This window comes from Sceloporus occidentalis, unplaced genomic scaffold (genome assembly GCF_023333645.1).
Source record: "Sceloporus occidentalis isolate IW3139 unplaced genomic scaffold, rSceOcc1.0.p SCAF_7, whole genome shotgun sequence".
NCBI classification, from domain to species: domain Eukaryota; kingdom Metazoa; phylum Chordata; class Lepidosauria; order Squamata; family Phrynosomatidae; genus Sceloporus; species Sceloporus occidentalis.
The window spans coordinates 63,703,641-63,725,638 of NW_028316987.1; the positions used below are offsets into that span (position 1 = coordinate 63,703,641).

Here is a 21,998-nt window from a genome sequence, read left to right on the forward strand (position 1 = left end):
ATAGGCCAAGAATGTTCTCTCATGTGGCCATCTTGGGAGAAGACCAAATGACATGATTCTATGCTTTTGGCTAATAGAAGTGAAAAAGCAAGTCCCTTCTGCACTAAGGATCAAAACTTTTTAACGGCCCAAATTGCAGAATGATCTCTTGAGTCATGACCTCTGGAAAGCCCCCACATTAGTTTCACAGCTGAATCTCTGGAAACAAAAGGCTTGTTGTATATGGACAGTGAAAAATCTGACAGGAAGAAAGTCAACACATTTGAAATGTGGTACTAGATGGATGATATGGATTGGAAAAAGATAAATAAATAGGTCATAGAACAAATCAAGTCAGAACCCTCAGTAGAAGCCAAGATGACCAAACTGAGGTTGCTATAGTTTTGGACGTATCATTAGGCGATGTGACAACTGGTAAAGATGACAATGAGGTGTTACAAAAGCCTGGTAAAGTGAAAGGAAGACCACAGTACAGATGTATTGATTCAATCAAAGAGCCCACAGCCTTGAATATTCAAGACCTGAGTGGGGCTCATAGGGTCACCATAAGCCAAAGTTGACTTGATGGCAAACAACGAAACGAAACAAAAAAAACAAATGTCCACATAAAATGAATAAGAAGCAATAAAATAGCCATCTTTAAAAGGAGGGAGAACAAGAAGCAATTAATGAGGGGAATCCTGTATGTATCATATGGCCTTATGAAAGCCACTCCCTGTTGTAGCTTACCATCTACATTTTGGATAGTAACACAGCAGTATTCATTTTTCTCTAATGCTATGGTCAACTAAAAACACAGGTTAGTACAATTAAAAGGAAGACAGGAAGACAACACCAAAGCTAAAAAGAGCCTAAAATTACTTATCTGCATAGGTAAATTTGTCCTACAATAGTTTACCAAAGCAAAGAAACAGAACAAGATGATAATCAAATAAGTTTTGCTACCACATGCCTGACTGCCAGCAGGTATGACATTTTTCACTAAATTCACTTTGCCCTTACCAGGAAAGGGCTAGTTTAATTGGATTTAATCTCTAACTAGGGAAATGTTTAAATAAGATAAGTGCAATGCAATATTACCCATTTCAGAGCAGATATTAATAAAGCATGAGGTCCCATGTTGACAATGTAAATATTTGATAAGGGAGAGCTGTCAAGAAAGACACATGTATTATATAGTTTTAAAAAGCTATACCTACAAATAGGATTTTGTTTCTCAGTGAACACAACAGCAATACTTTACTAAGCATGCATGGCCTGTGCAACTTACTCCATGCTGGACTGTTAAAGAAACATCAGAGGGGGGAAATGGTTAATGGTCCGAAGAGAGGCTGATCTTTCCTGTCATATACCCTCTAATGGTCCCAGTTTATGAGGGACAGCCTCAGTTAATCCTTTGTTGTCCCACTTTTTCATCTGCTTTGAAAATGTCCCAGTTTCTTTCTCCTTTTCCCACTTTTAATAATAATAATAATAATAATAATAATGTATTTATATTCCACCTTTTCCCAAAGGAATCATGGTGGATTACAACATGAATATAACAATAAAATATCATAAAAATAAAAATTCGCAGTTACAAACAGTCCTACTTTTCCCCCTTGTCCTTGGCTCACTTCAGTTGCTGAAAACTGAGTTCAAAGCGCAAAAGTAGTTTGCATCAGTTAACATAGCAAAAGGAAGAGGAGGGGCAAATTCTTGCTCTTCTCAATAGGCTCACTACTACTATTACTACTGCTACTATTACTACTATTACTTCTTGATGATGTTTACAGGCTTTCCTAAACTCAGCCTGCATCTACACTAAGACTGATACTGCTTTAAGTGCCCTATCTCCATGCTATGGGATTCTGGGATATGTAGTTTTGTGAGATATTTAGCCTTCTCTGTCAGAGAGCTCTGATGCCATAACTACAAACCCCAGGGTCCCATAGGGATCCAGGGCAGTTAAGGTGGTGTCAAACTGCATTAATTCTGCAGTGTGGCAGCAGCCTACATTAAAATTAATATTCAGCTCGCAGTCCAGTCCAGCCAGCTTTTGTACAAGTAGAAGAGGTGCCCTTTTGTCCTTTGCCTCAGACAGCAAAATGTTTTAGGCCAGCCCTGAAGCCATCCTATTTATATATTTGTTCCACACCTTCCAACTGTCTCAACCTGGCACTAACAGTCCCAATTACCATGTATACCTGACTATAAGTTGACCTCATATATAAGTCAAGGGCAGGTTTTGGGGCCAAAATCATGGGTTTTGATACAACCCATTGATAGGTCCAAGGCAAAATCTTGGATATAAATGATGAAGCAAAAGAAAACAATGCCAAAGAACTTACAAAATTCCGGCAGGCATAACTGGCCTAAAGGCCAAATGGATGAGAGAACAGAGGAGAGGGCCAGTGCTTCTAGGAAAGATTACACCTTTGCTTTGCACCAGTGGATGATTCCTTTTTAAATAAGAGTTGAAGTACAGTACTTTACATTGACCAAGGGATAAGTTGACTCAGTTTTTTGAGGTCAATTTTTGAACTAAAATTTCTAGACTTATACATGAGTTTATAGAGCAATCCTTTGTTGTCCTACTTTTTCAGCTGAATTCTGACCCTTCTTCTGGGGTATTAGCTACCCCTTCTAATTTCGTATCATCTACAGATTTGATAAGCATGCCCTTTATTCCTTCATCCAAGTCACTGATAAAAATGTTGAATGGCACTGGGCCCAGGATAGAACCACGTGGCACCCCACTAGTCACTTCTCTCTAGGATGAGGAGCCATTGTTGAGTACTCTTTGGATTCATCCAGTCAACCAATTACAAATCTACCTAATAGTAGCATTGTGTAACTACACTTTACTAGCTTGTTTGCAAGCTTAATGTTCATTAACACGAGGTTCAAAGACCATGTTTGTATGCCCACCCAGTGAGATCAATTATGCTTCTGAGCATATGCACAAACCACTTGGTTTTGGAAGACCTCAAAATGAAGTGTTCATGCCACCTGAAATACTGATTTTCAAATAGGCCTTAAAAAGTTCCCTCTTCTGGTCTGTAAGTACAGTACTGCTACCAGCTGTATAGATGTTTTAGACCAGGGGTAGGCAAAGCGCATTTTGCAGCCATGTGTAGCCCCCAGGACTATTTTTGCAGTCCTCAGAACCCCCTGCCATGGGATTAAAAAGTATGCATTTTTTTCCCAAAAAGACATTTTTGCACTGATAATGCTTATCAGTGCACTTAAGCACTCCCTAAGTGGTTTACAATGTGTAAGCTAATTTCTCCCAACAAGCTGGTTACTCATTTTAGCAACCTATGGAAGGATGCAAGGCTCAGTGGACCTCGTAGTCCTGAACTCACAACACTGTAGCTGTGAATGGCTGCAGTGCAGGCATTTAACCACTACACCACCAGAAGAACTCTCCCAAATACCCTTTGGGGGTGTGTAGGGTTGCCATAAGGCAGGACCTCCAAACCGGGACAAATGTAGGACAAATGTAGGGCCACATTTTCAAATGTAGGACACGTTTTTTAAAAATGGAGGACACATGAAAAAATTGATAATTTTTTTTAAATGTGAATATAAATGCATGTTTCTTAGGCATGCTCAAAATGGAGGACATTTTGGCATTATTCCTAGACAGAAGGCTGAAATGTACTTCTCTTTCTGGTCAAACACCCCCCCCCCCCCATTCTACAAGAACATTTCCCACTTCCAAGCAGGCATAGCATTTGCAAGATCACAGGCAGTCCCTTGTGCCACTGCAAACTACATTTCCCACTCCCAAGCCTTCTTAGGAATTCCCCCCTTCCTCCTTTTCCTTGCCCCCTCCAACCCCCCAAACCCCTAACCCCCTCTTTTTCCCAGGTATGTCTCAACTTAGGAGGGATTTATGGGACAGATCCAAAGCCTTTTTTCTTTTCTAATGGGGGCAAAGCCTTGAGAAGCCCTGGACTCCTGAGAAGAAGAGGAGGGGGGCTTAGAGAGAGGAAGAAAGAGAAAAAGAAGATGAGGAGGGGGAAGAAAGGAAGAAAAAGGAGAGGAGGAAGAGGAGGAGAAGAGGAGGAGAAGAAAAAAAAACGGAGTAACAAGAAGAAGAGAAGGAGGGGAAAGAGAAAGGGGGAAGCAGCTCGCCTGAATGCAAATTCCTCCCTGCTTGGATGTTGCCCAAATAAGGAAGCAGAGGGCTGGCCAATAGAGGCAGGGCATGCAGCAGACCCCACCCCTGCTGGTTTCAGTCCTCCTGCTGCTGCTGCTCCAGACAAGCTGCATAGGCAGCACTCTATAGAAGGCAGGCAGCAGCCCTGGGAGCCCAGAGTTGGGCAGCCACCCAGGAATGGGGGTGGGGGCGGGGCGGGACCGGGCACGCCCCCCAGGGGGCGGGAAAGTCCTGCCCACCACCGTGAAATGGCAACCCTAGGGGTGTGAGGGGATGTTTTGCCATGTTTGGAGCCTCCCAGGTCCATCATGCGACCAGAAAAGGCCTTTGTAAAACAGGACGTGTGCCAGAAGTGACTTCCAGTCATTTGTTTTGAAAAAAGGCTTCTTCTGGACCTAAAATGGCCAAGGAGGGCTAGAAACATGGCAAAATGTCCCTACCGTCCATAGAGGGAGTTGGAGGATATGGAGATCAAAAGGTTTTGGATTGGTTTTTTTGGGGGGGGTTTGCAATGGGGGTTGCAGTGACCCCCTCTCCCCAAGATTTACTAGGGCTTAATCCACCCCCTAGCCGCCACAGATGCCTACCCCTATTTTAGACTGTTTTATAGCCAAAAATATATGGGAATGACTCAGGTCTTTTTAAAAAGTTGCCATTTTAAAACTATTTGAGCACTTTGATTTCCAAAAGTATATCACAGCAAAACAAGGGTCCTATGTCACATTAAAGGCTTTCAAATTGCTTATTGCATGAGCTTTCATGGGCTATCCCCAAAAGCACACCAACTAATAAATGTATTAATCTTTAAAGTGCCACGAGACACTGTTATTTCTGAGGCATTAAATACACTTTATATTTCATTGTATCTGCTGCCTTATGGAAGCATTGTTCCAAAAAGCAAACTAACAATACTGAAATAAATAAATAATGAACCCACTCCAAGGTCTGCTACCTTGTCATGCTTTCCAAATGATCTCCCATGCACTTCAGCCATATAAGGTTGTCTGCCAAAAAGAGCTACCTAATTTTACAAGTCAGTCAGGCCAGCCACACATGGTCACTTGAACATGTAAGTGCTGTATGAAAAACCCAGTTCAGAAAGACTTCTAGCTTGTGGTTAAGTGATCATGCATACCATATCAGTCCTGCACAGGATTCAGCCCAGGTCATGAGTCCATCAGATGGGCTGATCAGGCTAGAAGTCATCCAAAAACTCTGTAGGTTTCACATGAAGAATCTTTTATTTCATTTGCTATATTTCCAGCATTAACTCATAAGCATGAAACACACCAGAAATATAACAAGACATATTACAGATGCCAGCACTTTTTTTATCAGGGAAAAAATGGCCATTTGAGATGCAAACCCCATCTCTCATATAATTTCATAAATTATCAGCATACCAAACAGAAGTAATGCAACAACTTATTCCTAGCTAAAAAAAATTTTTTTAAAGGTATTATTGACTAGGATGTCACCTGAAGGTTAATGCAACACTTGCCATCAACAGTACACTAGTTTTACAACCTTGCTCTCAGCAACATGAGCTCCATAAAGGAAGTTTGTTTTTACTCTTCTGTGGCTTATCAGGTTCAGTCTCTGACAATAAACCAGAAACACCTGTTTTGTCTCTACCTGGAAAATGCATTTTCACATTTGCAGCTATGATTAAAATATAACAACAACAACAAAAAGACTAAAGAAAGAAGCAAATTAATATAGTTTGGTATACTATATTCACAAATTCTTATTTATTCAGTATATTCATGCTGCTGTTTAGTAAAGACCAGGAAGATCATACAGTAATTCTAAAAAGCATGGGTCTTAAAACAAATACATGCATCTGTTCTTCAGTAATCCATATGTTTAGTGTATCACTTGGAATATTTAGATATCAAATTTAAAATCTTCTATCTAGAGGAGATCTTCCCAACCTGGTCCCCTTCAGATTACTATGCTATTATTCCTAGCCAACACAGCAAATGCTCTGTTGGCCAGGACTGAGGGAGATACAATCAAAGACTTCCAAAAGATGTCAAATGGGTGAAGGTTGTTGCATAGCCATTAAATTTAAAACGTACTTCCCTGTTAAGAGAAAAATGACATTCTGAGATGCAAAGAAACAAGCCTTGCAAAGGAATTAGCAAACCCATTACATGCAACGGCGATATTTAGTTAGAGATTTTATGATCACTCAAATCAGTAAAGCCAAGTCATTCATTTACAAATCCCAGGATTCCATAGGATGGAGCCATGACAGTTAACACAGTGTCAAAATGTATTAAAATGACAGTTAATGCAGTAACAAAATGTTGTTACATCAAGCTTGATACTGGATATCAGGGAATGTCAAATCATTACAGACATGGTGATTCAACCCTTGCTTCCGGAAGATCCCTTCCTTCATCTGGAAGGATCATCCATTATTCCAAGATAGATGATTTTTCATACCCCTCTATTTATGCTTCTAATTCACATGGGCTCTGCAATATAATTTGGTCTCCAATTATTAATATTGCCATCTTTGTTGCTGTGTGCCTCCAAGTGATTTTTTTACTGATGGCAACCCTAAGGCAAACCTATCAGAGGGTTTTCTTGGCAAGTTTCTTCAGGGGAGGTTTGCCATTGCCTTTCTCTGAGGCTGAGAGGGTGTGACTTACCCATGGCCACACAGTTGGTTTTTAAAATTTGAGAGAGGATCTGAACCCTAAGTCCAAAATACACTGCAGAAATAATCCAGTTTCAGACTGATTTAACTTCCCTGGGCCAATGCTAGGGAATTCTGGGAACTGTAGTTTTGTGAGATATTGAGCCTTCTCTGTCAGAGAGCAGCCACAATAAACTAAAATTCCCAGGATTCCCTAGCACTGAGCCAGGGCAGTTAAAGTAGTCTCATACTGGCTTATTTCTGCAATTTATTTTGGACCCTAGTCTCCAGAGTTACAATCCAATGCTCAGATCACTACACCATGCTGTGCCTCATTGCCATCTATAAACTATGGAGAATATTTCCTTTTCATCTTCTGAAAACAGACTGTTCTCTCCACTAACTAACATGCCTCTGGAGAGTTCTGGGCCCTTTGTTGTGTTCTTAATTGCCTGCAAGTCAGCTTCAACTTATGGAGACCCTATGAATCTTAGCAGGTTTATAATGCAGATTTATGCTATCTGCATCCTGGCAGTAAAAGAGAGGTCTTCCAGAGCAGATGGATTGTAGTCAGAACACTTGGGTTGATCTCCTGACAACTCGCTTTGGTGACCTCCTGACAACTCTCATCAAGTACATTCTGCAGATAGCAAGAACTTAACTCCATTTTGCTACCACTATTGATAATGGCTATGGAAAATGGTAATGAGATCTCTCTACCCGTCCTCTCTTAATGTGGGTGTAGGTGTGTATACACACTCAAACAAAGAAAAAGTTGGGGAGGAATCTAACAGCACCTTCAAGACCAACAAACTTATTTTAGAATGAGCTTTTGTGAATTTCAGTATCTTTTTTTAGATGCAACGATGGATTACAGTATTAAGGTCTGAGGCATTTAGCAGTTTCATAGTTCTGGGAGTGGGAGGAGAGTGTAAATGAGATGTAGAAAAATGAAAATTTCAACATTGGCCATAAACTTTTTAAGAGTAAATTGATACAGGCCTCTCAAGCAGCTGGCTTATTAATCTTGAAGTGATAAACCAGCACGTCCTGTGGACGGCAGTGGTATACATAAGGAAATTGCTAGCCAAGGCTGACTGGCAGCAGCCACCTGGCTATTGCTACCATTGTCTAGGAGTTAGCCTGGACAATGATCAGCACAGAAAATGTACTCTTTGAAGTGCCTTTTTTCCATTTTGCTCAGCCTTTATAAAAGACAGGACTGGTCAAGGCTCATCCATGCTCCATGGAAGAAAGGTTAAGTAGGGATAAAGACAGGATTCCTGCCTAAAGTCCTGGATGTCACAATCTAATGCCCTTTCTTTCTTGAGGTTACCAAGCTCCTTGCATTTTACTGCATGCTCCTAAAATGAGTCTGCGACTTTGCTAATCTTGGCCACTTAGCTCAAAAAATCTGGCTAAGCTAGAAGTCTTGCTTGGTCTATTTTGAGGGGCCTTGGCTTGTTTCCTCTAAATCCAAGTTTCCAACTTCATGGACCTTGTTAATCTGCCTGCACTTCAGCTTTGAGATCTTTGTCAGATTTGTCCCTACCCCGGTGTAGTTATGGGAAAATGGAGATGAGAGCAGTGTCTCCTCAATAAAAATTCTGCCCTTCTGCAATGAAATTTACCTTCAGTCCCTAAATTTCTAGCATTGCAGAGAGTGAGACAGTGAAAATCATCCCCACCGAGAACTCTCAAGTTTGATGGGTTCACGTTCCCTTGATAACTTTGCTTGTCCCTTTTTTCTTTGGAAGCCTCAACTGTATTTTTAAAAGGTCAACGGAAGTTTTAAGTGACTGCAATGCTAATAACTGGAGGATGGGTGGAAAAAGTTTTGTGGTGGAACAAGAATTCCTGTTTGGGAGGGGAAATCCCTCATTTTCCACCACCACCCCGTCCTAAAGCAAGCGAAATGTAATATCCTCAGCTCCTTTTCAAGGCTGCCTCCACACTGCAGAAATAATCCAGTTTGAGACGGCTTTAACTGCCCTGGCTCAATGTTAGGGGATTCTGGGAGCTGTAGTTTTGAGACATATTGAGCCTTCTCTGTCTGAGACCTCTGGTGCCACAATGAACTACAATCCCCAGGATTCCCTAGCACTGAACCAGGGCAGTTAAAGAGGTCTCAAACTGGATTATTTCTGCAGCGTGATTTGGACCCAAGATGAAACTTTGCATTACCCATGTAGAGTTAGCTTTGCAACTGCTATCTATCATCAGGAGGCATTTTCCATGCCAATTGCCAGTTCTCTTACCCTTTGCTCACTCTTTTTACTAAGGTATTCATGCATGCATATTTTTAAAGCAAGTTTAGTTAGCAACATAAGAACATAAAAGGAGCCCTATTGGTTCAGTTCAAGAAAAGATGTAGTCCCAGATTCTGTTCATACAACAGCCAACCAGTTGTGCATTGGACGCCCACAAGTCTTACATGAGCACAACAATGCTCTCTTATATTGTTCTACTCCTACAATAAACTGTTGGAAATTCTTTTCTTCTTTCTTTATCTATTAATCCCAATTCTTTTTCTTCTGCCAGAAAAAAACCTTAAATCTACATTTTGCTTTGGCCCCCATTGCTACCAATTTCTGGAAGTAAAGCCCAGCCCATCATAATCTATGGAGGCTCCACAACCACACCGTGGAACACAGAAACCTCCCAGTCCCTATGCCTAACAGTGAATAGACTCTTCAGTTAATTTTTCTTCATTTTGAACCATTGTAATTTACTCACTTAGCCCTGAATCCTATCATTTATCCCCACAACAGACCCATTAAATCACCTGTTGAGTTCTATAAATGCCACTGATTCTATTACTCTATCTAGTGGACACTAACAATAGAATTCAGACAATAGTTATTTGTCTAATAACTACAACAATAATAATTTTTATTTCTTACCTGCCTTGCCTTATGGATCAAATGAGTTTACTAACATACGTAAGTTTACTAATTTATGGCTTGCTGTTTATCACGTTCTGCCATAGTATTATATTATTTAGTGAACCAGTGTGGCATAACAGTTTGAGTATTGGACTAGGACTCTGGCAGCATGCATCCTTGTGTGCACCTTCAAGTCAGCTGTCAACCTATGGTGACCCCATGAATTTAATGGTTCAAATCCCTGCTCGGTCATAGAAACCCACTGGGTGACCTAGTCACATTTTCCAAGCCTCATAAGAAAGCAATGGTAAACCCCTCTGAACAAATCGTGCCAAGAAAATTTTTTAATTGGTTTCCCTTAGGGTTGTAATGTGATGGAAACAAATGAAGGCACACAACAACAACAACAACAACAACAACAACAACAACCATAGTATTTGTTATTCTGCAATGAAGTAGTTGTTTATATTTCAATTACTGGTTGCTCAGTAAAATTCCCTTAGGAAAGAACTCTGTGTGAATGTGCAAATATAGTGAAACCAATCTACTTAGGCTCTACTGCTAGATTTAAATAACCATTACACATATGTATTCCCAGAACATTACGAGTATATGCATGTATCTGAAGACAACTCTCAGTAACACTTTCCAGCTGCAAATTAACATTTTTATTGTTAGATTTTCAAAATTAAAAATGCATACTTTTTTTACAGGCCAAAATGCAATTTATTGTCCCATCTATAGAAGAAATACTGAATCAACTGTTGTATTGTAAATCAACCCTTATGCATATCTCTAGTTGGGGCTAGCAGTTGGATTTAGACCATGGAAAACCAATAGAAAAATTTATTTAAGCTAATGGTTTGAGTCAATTAACTTTTTTTGTGTGTGATTTCAATCAACTTTCAGAATTTCCATATTAAATAAATTAATCAGAGTGATATGTATGGTAGTTTTCATTGTTGTGAGTGAAAAAAATCCCTGAAGAACTTTGTGCTTTGACCATGAGATATTTCCTAATCCCTCACTCAAACTGGATAATCATTTTATCAAACCAAAGCATACTGGAGACAAGACAACAGGTTTCATATTTGTGTTTAAATACTGACGCACCATTAATAAGAAATGGCGTTCAAATTCATTGGAACTATTTGCATAAAGCAGAAAGTGATCGTTGTTTATTCTAAGAGAGCAAGCTATACATTCCATAGCCAGAGTAAAGGCTGGGAACACTACTCAGCCAAGGTTTGATCTTGGATGTTCTGCTTAGCAATGCTTTTGACTAATTTAGGCTAGCAATCAAACTGTGCCCATACTGAAGCTTGAACAGAATACTTTCGAACTTTATCTCCAAGAAACCCCAGCTGGATGATTCTATGAATTATACTTTACAAAAATAACTTTCCCAAGCTCTGTCCATAAATGGAAGCCTGATGCATGGCTAGGCTGACATATGGGTTATATATTATGCCTTGCTTAGTGTTCTGCACTTCACATCCATCTTCCTTTGAAGAGAACTGTACCTAGATGTGGCAGCAAATCTGGCTGCCGAAAGGGACAGAGAATTGCAGATGATTCCTTCATTTTAAGAGGAGAATTAAGGATGGTTCATCACCTAGCTAAATCCAAATATGTTTGACTATAAGTCCCATAATCTGTACTATTTGGTACTGATGGGAGCTATAGTCCAACACAAATGGAAAGCACAAAATTGGGGGAGACTACTCAAGTCTAATTAATCTTGATATCTAGCAGTGCAGGTAATTATCAGCTTTTTGGTTGGTTCCTGAAATAATAGCAGGGTTAAATTCAGTTCCTGAAATAATACATTGCTCTTCTTTTCACAGTAAGACAAGCAAGCATGCCCTGCTAGGTTTCACTTCACATGAGCAAAACAGAAAATAGAACAAACCACCTTTTCTACTTCACCCTCCTCATCTAAATTATAGCACTTTGATAATAGTCTTGCAAGTAAAAGAAACAATCACTATTTTGATAATTGTAAGGTAGTGGTTTAAGAGTAATATCTAATTCTTTAAGGCTCTGACCTTGCAAGTGGAAAAGATGCTGAGTAGAAAACCATACAGGACAAATGAGTAGGTTTCATAATGCTGATGTTGTACACTATAATTTTGCTTCTGAGCATTCTGCCTCCACCCCCCAGAATCATAATTATTGTAGAAAGATATTTAAACACCTAATAAGAGGATGTCTTGGTTTGCCTAAGGAATTAAAGGGTATTTACAACCATTCATTTCAGAGTTTCTTCTAAAGTACAAGATTAATGTCATCTCTTGCAGTAACTGTCTTGTCAGGAAAAATTAAGCAAACCACTTAAATTCCTATATAGGCCTCTAGATAAGTACTGTGCACCCACACCATACGTAGGCACACTATACATGGCTTCAAGTTTACGGTGAAGCCATGGGACAATAAAGTGTATGGCACAAGCACTGCACCACAAGCACACGCCCCATTGTTTTTATTGGGCCATGAGCATATGTGGAATTCCCCTTACGCAGGGGGATCTGGAACGGATCCCCTGCGTAAGGGAAGGGCCCACTATACTGCAGTCCTGTATTTCAGGCACCCAACTTGAAAAATAACAACCTGTATACAATTACACAGAAAATATGTCAAAACAGAAGACAATCTGTTCTTGTAACAACTAACTGCAGTAAGCAGTTGTGAGTTCAAAAGTTTCATCAATTTAAAATGAATTCCTTTCATATCTGTACAATAATTCAGTCTTGCCTGCTGGAATATTTTGCACTTAACATGCTGCCTCATCTCCAAGGAGATTGGTGGGGTTCACCCCTTTCATAGTTTCACTCTATTTGATGAGATCTTTGCATGCTGATCTTTTTAATTGGTTGGATTTAAAGTTAGTCATGCTTAGAGCAGACCTACTACAATCAAAGGCAATGGCAATACTCATGACATATTTAAGATTCACTGATTTCAATTCTTCTATTCTAATGTTAACTAAAGGCCTGTACAGACAGCCCTAAAGAGGTGACTTGACACCACCATTTTGATTGCTGGATTCTGGACACAGCAACCATACACCACGGCCCCGATTCAGCATTTTTTCGGACCAAAAAGAAGCCACAAAATGTCACTCCTTTTTGGGGTGGAAAAGGGGCAGCTTTTCCACTGCAGAGCCACAGGGTGTGCATAATCTAAACGCTGCCCCCAAGTCAGCGTATTGTGCCACTCTGTTTTGCCCCTCAGTCTGGATCTAACCAAATATGAATTTCATATTTAAGGCATAATAACTCTTTACTTGGCATCTATCACTCTGTGAAAACTGGGAATCATTCCTGAAATTATGCAGTTCCTCTCAGCACAAACATAAGTTGCTAGCTAACTGGAGAGATTGCAACATTTATGTGCACACTCATTAACTTTAATCTATAATATAATTAGTAAGGGAGAGTTAGCAGAGAATGGAAATGAAAGCCTACCGTACTCTCAGTCTCACCATGAACACAATCCTGGAAGCCATATTATAAATCAACAGCCCCTTTGTTATGTTCCTGAACAGTTGAACACCTAATTTGAGTTGAACATCAAATCAAACATGTTGCAATTGATCCATGACCAAGAACACAGGAAGCACCATCCACAAAGTATAACCACTAATCAATCTAACTCAATATTATGTACTCTGACCTTCAAATGGCTCCCTAATATTTCAGATGAAGTCTTTTTATCAACATATCTGAAAATGCCAAGCACAGAATCTTGGATCATCTGCATGCAAAGCATGTGCTTTACCAATACATTATGGCCCTTCTATAATCAGAATTGACTTTATATTCTTTATACACTTTGAGGAGGTGGTGGCTTAGTGGTTAAGATGCCAATTCTGATTATCGTAAGGTTGGCAGTTTGAGGCCCAAATGCTGCCTGATGAGGTAAGCTCCCATCACTAGCCCCAGCTTCTGCCAACCTAGCCGTTCTAAAACATGCAAATAGGTACCCCTTCAGTGGGAAGGTAAACAGCGTTCAGTGCAGTCATGTTGGCCACATGACCACCAGAGTTGTCTTCGGACAATGCTGGCTCTTTGGCTTAGTAACAGAGATGAGCACAGCCTCCTACAGTCAGTTACAACTAGACATTCATGTAAAGGGAAAACCTTTACTTTACTACTTTATGGGTTTTTTTGTTGTTGTTTCCACTCAAAGAAGCAACTGGGATGTAGACTGCATCAAGGAAGTCATAGTGGGAAATGGAATTCTTCAGGATTCATTACCTTTGCACTTTATCTTTTTTTAAAAAATTATCTGGTATCTCATTTTAGTTGTATATATTCCTTTTTAAATGTTTTTGGCTTGCTAAAACATAAAGGTCTAAACACAACTGCTGGTTTCAACTAGGGTAGAGTCACTAAATTATGATATTTGGATAATTATTGACTTGCCATTTCATAAAAAATTCAATGGGCCTACTTTGTTTAGGGCTGACTGTTGGAGAAAGGTGTTTGCATGCAAATTGAGGATAAAATGCCTAGGGCAGATTTTAATGAAACATTTCCCATGACATGTCTATTAAGCTACAAGTCACTTTATTTCTTAAAAGCAATTGTTCTAAGGAGTTTTCAATTGTTCTAAGTGGAGTATGTTTGTCTCTAACTAAAGAAACAAAGAAATTATTGGATCCTGGCCCTGGCTGATATTCCCTATTCAAACTATCATGTTGATGTTTTACTGATTTTGTTATTGGGTATCTTTCAAATTGCTCTTCAAAAGGCAATAAACAAAAGAACACAATAGATAGTGAAGATGGCATGGACAGGAAAGTGCTTTCTGTAGATTAGCTCAATCATGTTAAAAAGGCTCAAACTAATTAAACAAAAGTCCACATTCTCATTGTGCCGAGCCATCACTAAGTGTGAGAAAGTCCCAGGAAACCTTTTCATTGTTAGAAGGAGGGGTGAGCAATTGTTCTCAGTTTATCACGCCAGAAATTTGGAGAGCAGACTTACACGTTCCAGTCTATCATTTTCTTCTTGCTCATCTGTGATCTTACGGTACTTTATTACATTAGGGGTACAGACTTTTAAAACAATATTTCGGATTTCTAAAGAAAGAAAATGTCCCCAGCTTATAGAAAATTTAAAATTCATTTTACAAATACTTGGTCAGCAAAGGAAACTGAAAATGCTCTGATGTCATATCTGGTGAAAATATCTGTAGGAAAAACATGCTGGGCAAGTCACACTTAGCAAAGATCCAATGAAATTAATGGGACTAGGTTCCAAATATTTATACCAAATAGCTAAATCCAGAGTCTTTTATATTGCTATTCAGTTTTACAGGACTGATGTTGCCCGCCCACTAGGGTTGCCATATCCCGCCGGGGGGCAGGACAATCCCGGTTTGGGCGGTGCCATCCCGGTCCCGGTCCGGTTTGGCGCCCAAACCGGGACGGCCCCGCCCACCGCGGCCACCTCAGCCGTGGCGGCGGCTCCAAGGCCTTGCTGAGGCCTGGGAGGGCTCTCTGCGGTTGGAGCTCCAGCCGCGGAGACGCTCCCTCCCGGGCCCCAGCGAGGCCAGGGAGGAGGAGGAGGAGGAGGCGGCCGCTTCCCACCGCGGCGATCACCGCGATGAGGGGCAGCCTCCGCCTCCTTCCCGGCCTGGGAGACGGCCGAGGCTTGCTCCCAGACCGAGAGGAGGAGGCGGCCGCTTCCCACCGCGGCGATCACCGCGATGAGGGGTGGCCTCCGCCTCTTTCCCAGCCTGGGAGCCGGCCGAGGCTTGCTCCCAGACCGAGAGGAGGAGGAGGCCGCTTCCCACCGCGGCAATCACTGCGATGAGGGGCGGTCTCCGCCTCCTTCCCGGCCTGGGAGCAGGCCGAGGCTTCCTCCCAGGTCAGGAAGGAGGGGGAGGCCGTTTGCCACCGCGGCGATCGCCGCAATGACAGGCGGCCCTGGCCCTCCTTCCCGGCCTCTGTGGAGGCTTGGGCCTCCACAGAGGCCAGGAAAGGGAGTGGGGGCCGCCCGCGATCGCGGCGATCGCGGACGCTCTCCTCCCTCCTTCCCGGCCCCTATGGAGGCCCAAGCCTTCACAGAGGCCGGGAAAGGGAGTGGGGGCCGCCCGCGATCGCGGCGATCGCGGGCGCTCTCCTCCCTCCTTCCCGGCCCCTATGGAGGCCCAAGCCTTCACAGAGGCCGGGAAAGGGAGTGGGGGCCGGGAGGAGGCTGCTTCCCACCGCGGTGATCGCCGCGATGAGGAGCAGCCCTTGCATCCTTCCCGGCCTGAGAGGAGGCCGAGGCTTCCTCCCAAGCCAGGAAGGAGGAGGAGGACAAGGTTTTAAAATGTAGGACCTTTAAAAAAATGGTCCTACATTTTTAAGCCTTGTCCTACATTTGTCCTGGTTCGAAGCTCCTCATTTATGGCAACCCTACCGCCCACCAGACAAATGAGATCAGTGCTCTTTCTAGACAGGAAAAGTCAAATCCCTGATCCCACTTATGAGGATTCCAGATCAAGATCTGGAGTCTATGACACTGTATAAAAAAGACACAAAGATAGATGATAGATAGACAGACAGATACTGCACACATATAATTTTTTAGACATTCTCACTACTGCTACTGAATGTCTACATTCTAATAAGCCAATTTGGAAGAATATATCTTTACTTAGCAAACCAATATATAAACATCATTTTGCTTGTGAATGCAGCACAATCATTCCATCTTTCATAAAAACTACTAAGCTTCTATATATTGACCTTTTCATCCAAACTAGAAAAGTATGGTAAAGAGATTTGGGACAAGCTAGAATCTTAAACTGGTAACAGGTTGTGATTTAAAGTTCCTTCTTGTTCTTCTGGCTAGCTTCTTTTGGCATTGATGTAATGGAAACTATAGTTAATTTCAGACTTAATAATTTAATCACTCCTTATGTGAAAGGGGAAAATGAAAAGACTATGTGCAGGATTAGCGGGTTCATTTGTAACTCTATTAAACTGAGTTATGAACCAGTTCAATTATAAATGGCGAACCTACAGAAGCTCCATAAAAAAGGATATCCCAATTGGAACATGCACTGGTGAGTCATTTTCATTTTTGCACTCAGACTTCATTAGCTAAGGCAAGAACATATCTAGGAAATGTAATCTCATATCAATGCAATGATAAGAGGAGGCCAAAGTACTTGTTTCAGTTTCAGGCACATCTTCCCTGGATAGAAAATTTAGCCCAAGGTGGAGGGAAACAAGTTGTTCTCAGTCTTCACACAGGGACTTGGTTTGCACATCTTTAGGACCACCACATATTTCTTGAACCATCTGGTCAACCTTCTTCAAAGGAGGCAAATCTTTCCCCTATGGTTTCCACAGCAAAATGCTCAAGGTGCTTTAAGCTCCAATCCCAAAACACTAAGGAGAGAATAAACCTCAGTGGACACAATGGGAATTAACTTTTGATGAACTAGAGACAGAGAGAACATCTATATATTTCAGTAGCAGCTGGTGACATCAATGCTGGCAGAGTGGTGAATCTGCTCTGTATTTTAGTCCAAAAGCTAGATGCTGAGCCAAAATACCCAAATAGGTTCAGCACCTTAGTCTTTTAAAATTTAGACTAAAGCCAGACTGGATTCACCTCTGCACTGACATGGAAGCCACCAGTCCCCACTATGGTATACAGATAGAAGAAGTTGGGAACTTTCATATATTTCAAAAAACTGTTTAAAAACTGTTGTCCTATTTAGCCTCAAACTAAACTGCAGGAATTCAGATCCATCAACTTAAAGAAAGTGCAGTAAGTGAAAAATTACAGCATCTTATAATAATTAATAATAATAATTTGTTTTATTTATATACCGCTATTCCAAAGATCATAGCAGTGAACAGCAAGTAAGCTAATTTGCCTCCAACAGTCTGGGTACTCATTTTAGCGACCTCGGAAGGATGCAAGCCTGAGTCGAGCTTGGGCCCTTTTGCTGGTCTTGAACTCGCAACCTTGTGGTTTTGAGTGAATGGCTGCAGTACAGGCATTTAACCACTGCGCCACCAGGGCTCCTTGTACACAATGTTTATTTATTAAAGATATTGCTTGCAATATGCCTTTTTAACTTCATGCCAATCTGCATGGATGATTTGTCACCCTTATCTGCAACTTAAGAAGGAAATGTGCTGCTTGACTTTTATGGCTGGATAGAGTCTATAAGGAAATTACCTCTGACTCTTAAAGTATGCCAGCATGCATAAAACAAATAAACAAACTGACAATCATTTGTTTAAAGGGAATGGGAAATTTGGAAAGATTAAAGAAAGAGGAAAACAAACAATTTTTTAACTCAGTAACTGTCCTGTGCAGATTAAAATCTTTGAAACCACCAGGCAGTAAACATGCCAGAGGTTTTTATTTTGCTCCTCCTTTTGAAGATTCAAGTTCTTTGAAAATCAGTCAAAGGGGAATATGTTCATGTTTCATTACATTCTAGTTTCAAGGACTTTGCAGCTGTAAATCCGAGTGCCCTTACTTTGATGGAGTTCTGTCAATTTAAAGTTAATAATCAGCTTGGAGGATTTCTTGGATGACTGTAAGAACTCTCTTTTTCCTATGGAGCAAGCTGAAAAAGCAATTGAAATTAAGGTAATTATGTTTGCCCTCTAAAAAAAAAAGTTAAAGAAGACTTTAAAAAAAAATCACACTTCTCTCCATAGCTGTCCTCTCATGGTCCATGCTACAATATGTTTCCCATTTATGGAACAAAAACTGTGTATATACTGTACTGTACATGGATGGCATCCACACAAGTAGCATATTCTCTGGTTTGACCCTGATAAATCAGAGAGCCCAAATACTCAAAAAATGTGATTGTATTTGCAGAAACTTTGTCACTAATTGTAACAATGCTTCAGCATCTGAGCCCTGACCCTGCCTGATATATCACGGTCCTTGAGTCCCAGTTTTGGAGGAAAAGTAGGGTATAAAAATGTTAACAATAACTACAACAACAATGATGATGTATAGAGTAGCAGGTCAGATTCCATTTTGCAGCAGGCACAAGGGCGCTGATGAAAACTGAACTTTTCACATGAACAAGGTCTCCCTGTGATCAGCCACTGACATTTGTCAGACTGAGAGAAACTTGTGCTCTCTCCATGACAACTAATGGCTTGCAGGTCCATGGGGTGGTAAATCTGTTCTGGGTTTTGGCATGAACTTTAAGGGAACTCTCCTTTGTTGCTGTGTATGCCTTCAGGTCAGTTCTGACTTACAGCAACCCTTTCACAGGGTTTTCTTGACAAAATCTGTTCAGAAGTGGGTTTCCTTTGCCCTCCTCTGAGGTTGAGAGAATATGATTTCCCCAAGGTCACCTGGTGGGTTTCCATGGGCCAGCAGGGATTCAAACCCTGGTCTTCAGAATAGCAGTCCAATGTGCAAACCACTACAGTATGCTGGCTTGTTCCACCTGGACCTATCCTCAAAATAGTTCTAGCACTTTGAAGAGTTCCTTTGATGTTCAGAAGATCAATCGCCCTAGTGACATGAAAGTTTCCAGCCACTGCTGGTGCTGCTCCTCTCCTGTGTTGTGCTAGCAGCCCTTCCAATCACACAGAATGAACCAAAGGTAAGAGAAACTGGTTTCTAGAACAGGGAAAGGGTTTTCTTTGTTCAGCTAAAGCTACTCACAAGACTCAGTTGTGGCAGTATTGTTCTTCTCCCATGACTTAACTTAGACATCAATTAATCCATGAGTGACAAATATGCTGGAAGGTACAATATCTCTCATGCTTTATTATTAGCCACAATCAGCACAGCAAACCACAGCCATAAACATCAAGAACAAAGGTTTCCTTCACATTCCACCATGAAGCTAGTGTGAGGAAAACCCAGCTAACATTTCAAACCATTATGGAGCAAAGAGATAATGTCGTTTTACAGTATAGTTAGAAATTCATTATACCTACCTATTTATAAAACCTATTACAGGTATAATAATTAGAAATACATTATAACATATACACTAGACCACAAGCAGTAATATTTTTTTTAAAACGCAACATGTATGTTTGTGTGTCTGCATATAACTTAAGACTTAATGAGAAATATACCCTTCTCCATCAGTCTATCATTCTGTAGCTGGTGGAATAACCAGAAAAAAATCATTTTTAAAAAATCCTAAAATTATTATTTTCCAAAAATTATATAAGTGGGGATAGATACAAGGGCTAGTACGCAACACTATGGGAGTAGTTCTGAGGCTAAAGAGCCCATGTGGTGTAGTGGTTTAAGTGCTGACCTATGGGGATTATAACATGGAGGTGACTAAAACGCTAAAATGTTGGTAGAACATTCCTGAAGCATGAAGGTGTGATAGCCCATCGCGCTTCTAAATTGTCACTGAGGCATCCCACTTCTTTCCCATTGACAAAGTATTTGTGGAGCAGCCATTTCTTCAATAATGGGAACTTCCGTTATTGAAGAAATGGCTGCTCCACGAATGCTTTGACAATGGGAGAGAAGCAGGATGCCTCAATGACGATTTAGAAGTGCAATGGGCTATAACATTTTTGCTCTTTAGGAACACTTCAGGAATGTTTTACCCATGGTAAGCCTCCATATGATAGTAGCCATAGACTCTGAGAGAGACCAGGGTTCAAACTCTCACTTGGCACGGAAACCTACTGACTGAACTTAGGCAAATACACTTTCTCAGCTTCAAAAGAAGGCAAGGGCAAAACCTCCTCTGAACAAATCTTGCAAAGAAAACCCGCATGATAGTTTCACCTTAGGGTTGCCATGAGTTGGAAACAACTTCAAGGCACACAGTAACAACAACAATGAAGACGAATGACCAGTACAAATGCTGTTTATTCACTGGAGGCCAGGAATGGAGAACTTTAAGCCCTAAGACCAAATCTTATTCTGACAGGGTTCCATTCCAGCTGTCTGGGCTTCCATACATGGCTGCATCCCCTGTCATCTGCAAATTGCTTCTCAATAATAATTTAAGGTAGGGTTGACCCCAAACATGCTCCCAAAATGCTCAAGGGGGCAATTTCTGCCACTTTGGGGAGGGGCTTTACCATTTTAGGCCTAGGAGAGACCTTTCTAAAATGATGAAAATAACCCAGAAGTGACTTCCAGGTCAACCTCTGTTGTAAAAGAAGACCTCTCCTGGGCTTTAAATGATCTAGGGAAGGCCAAAGGCATAATACAAAAGCTCCCCATGCCCCCAAGAGGGCATGTTGTGGCCCTCTGTGCACCTATGTCCAAGGTCCCTGGGGGGATGTGCCCTTGACAGTTGTCAACTCTTGACTTAAGGGGTACAGCTGCAAAAAAAGAGGATGTAATCTGAAGTGAAAAATGAAGGCATGCCTTTCCCCCCCTAGCAACTAGTTTAAAAGCAAAAAGAAAACCCAAATCATGGAGGCTTCCCAGTAAGGAAAGAGTGAGTCCCATGAAGATCAGTAAGAGAAAGAATGGGCAGCCTTTCCTCCACTCCCCCAACACATATATCCCTTCTTCTGATACTGGCTTCCAGGTCAGTGGATGAATCTATTTCCTGTTCTATTCTGAAATTTAAAGTAGCTGTCCAAAATGCCATCCCCAAAACAGGTCCACAACCTTGGACAGTTCCTCTAAATTCTCTCCACTTACCAGGAAGCCAGCAGCAGTCAATGGCAATGGCATCAAGAGGAAGAACTAGGTGGAAATGAGGAAATTCAGTATCAATAGCACGTGGGGTAGGCTTTTAATCTCCAGCATGCAACTTCTAAAACCCTTTGGCATACTACCCATGTCCCAAGCTGCCTCCAAATCTTTTAAAAAGTGGTACCCAAACTAATACCCTAAAGGCACAAGACCCTATCTTGGAAGCTAAACAACATTAGCTCTCATTAGTACTTGAATGGGAGACTGTCAATGAATGCCAAGTTCTGTAGACTATATTTCAGAAAAAGGAAGTGGAAAAACCACCTCTGAGTATTCTTTGGCTATGAAATTCACTGGGTCAGTATAAGTCAACAGGCAACTTGAAGGCACATGTACACCCAAACTAAATCAGCTGTAGCCCTGTGACCATCAGGTGCCTGGTAAATGAACAAGAAGCATGGGTGCAACAGTCTGATGCACCCTTCCATCCTAAACTAACTGGTTGATGAAGGGTCTTCATCAGCCTATGTGTAGTTCCCAGTTCTGCTTCTGCTGTTCCTTCTTCTTACAGCTCATCGACGGAAGTATCATGACCCAAATAGCTCTAATTAAAAAAATGGCTTCTTCTCATAAAAGGTCAACCATTTCCCTTAACTAGCAAAACAGGATTAGCACTATGCCAGAACATTGTTCCAAAA

The 21,998-nt window shown here is 41.2% G+C and overlaps 1 protein-coding gene across 2 annotated transcripts in view; it reads right to left on the reverse strand.

Moving 5' to 3' along the window:
- The window catches only part of LOC149309849 (scinderin-like), a 79,656-nt gene that overhangs the window by 28,841 nt on the left and 28,817 nt on the right, over window positions 1–21,998 (reverse strand). The window lies entirely within an intron of this gene.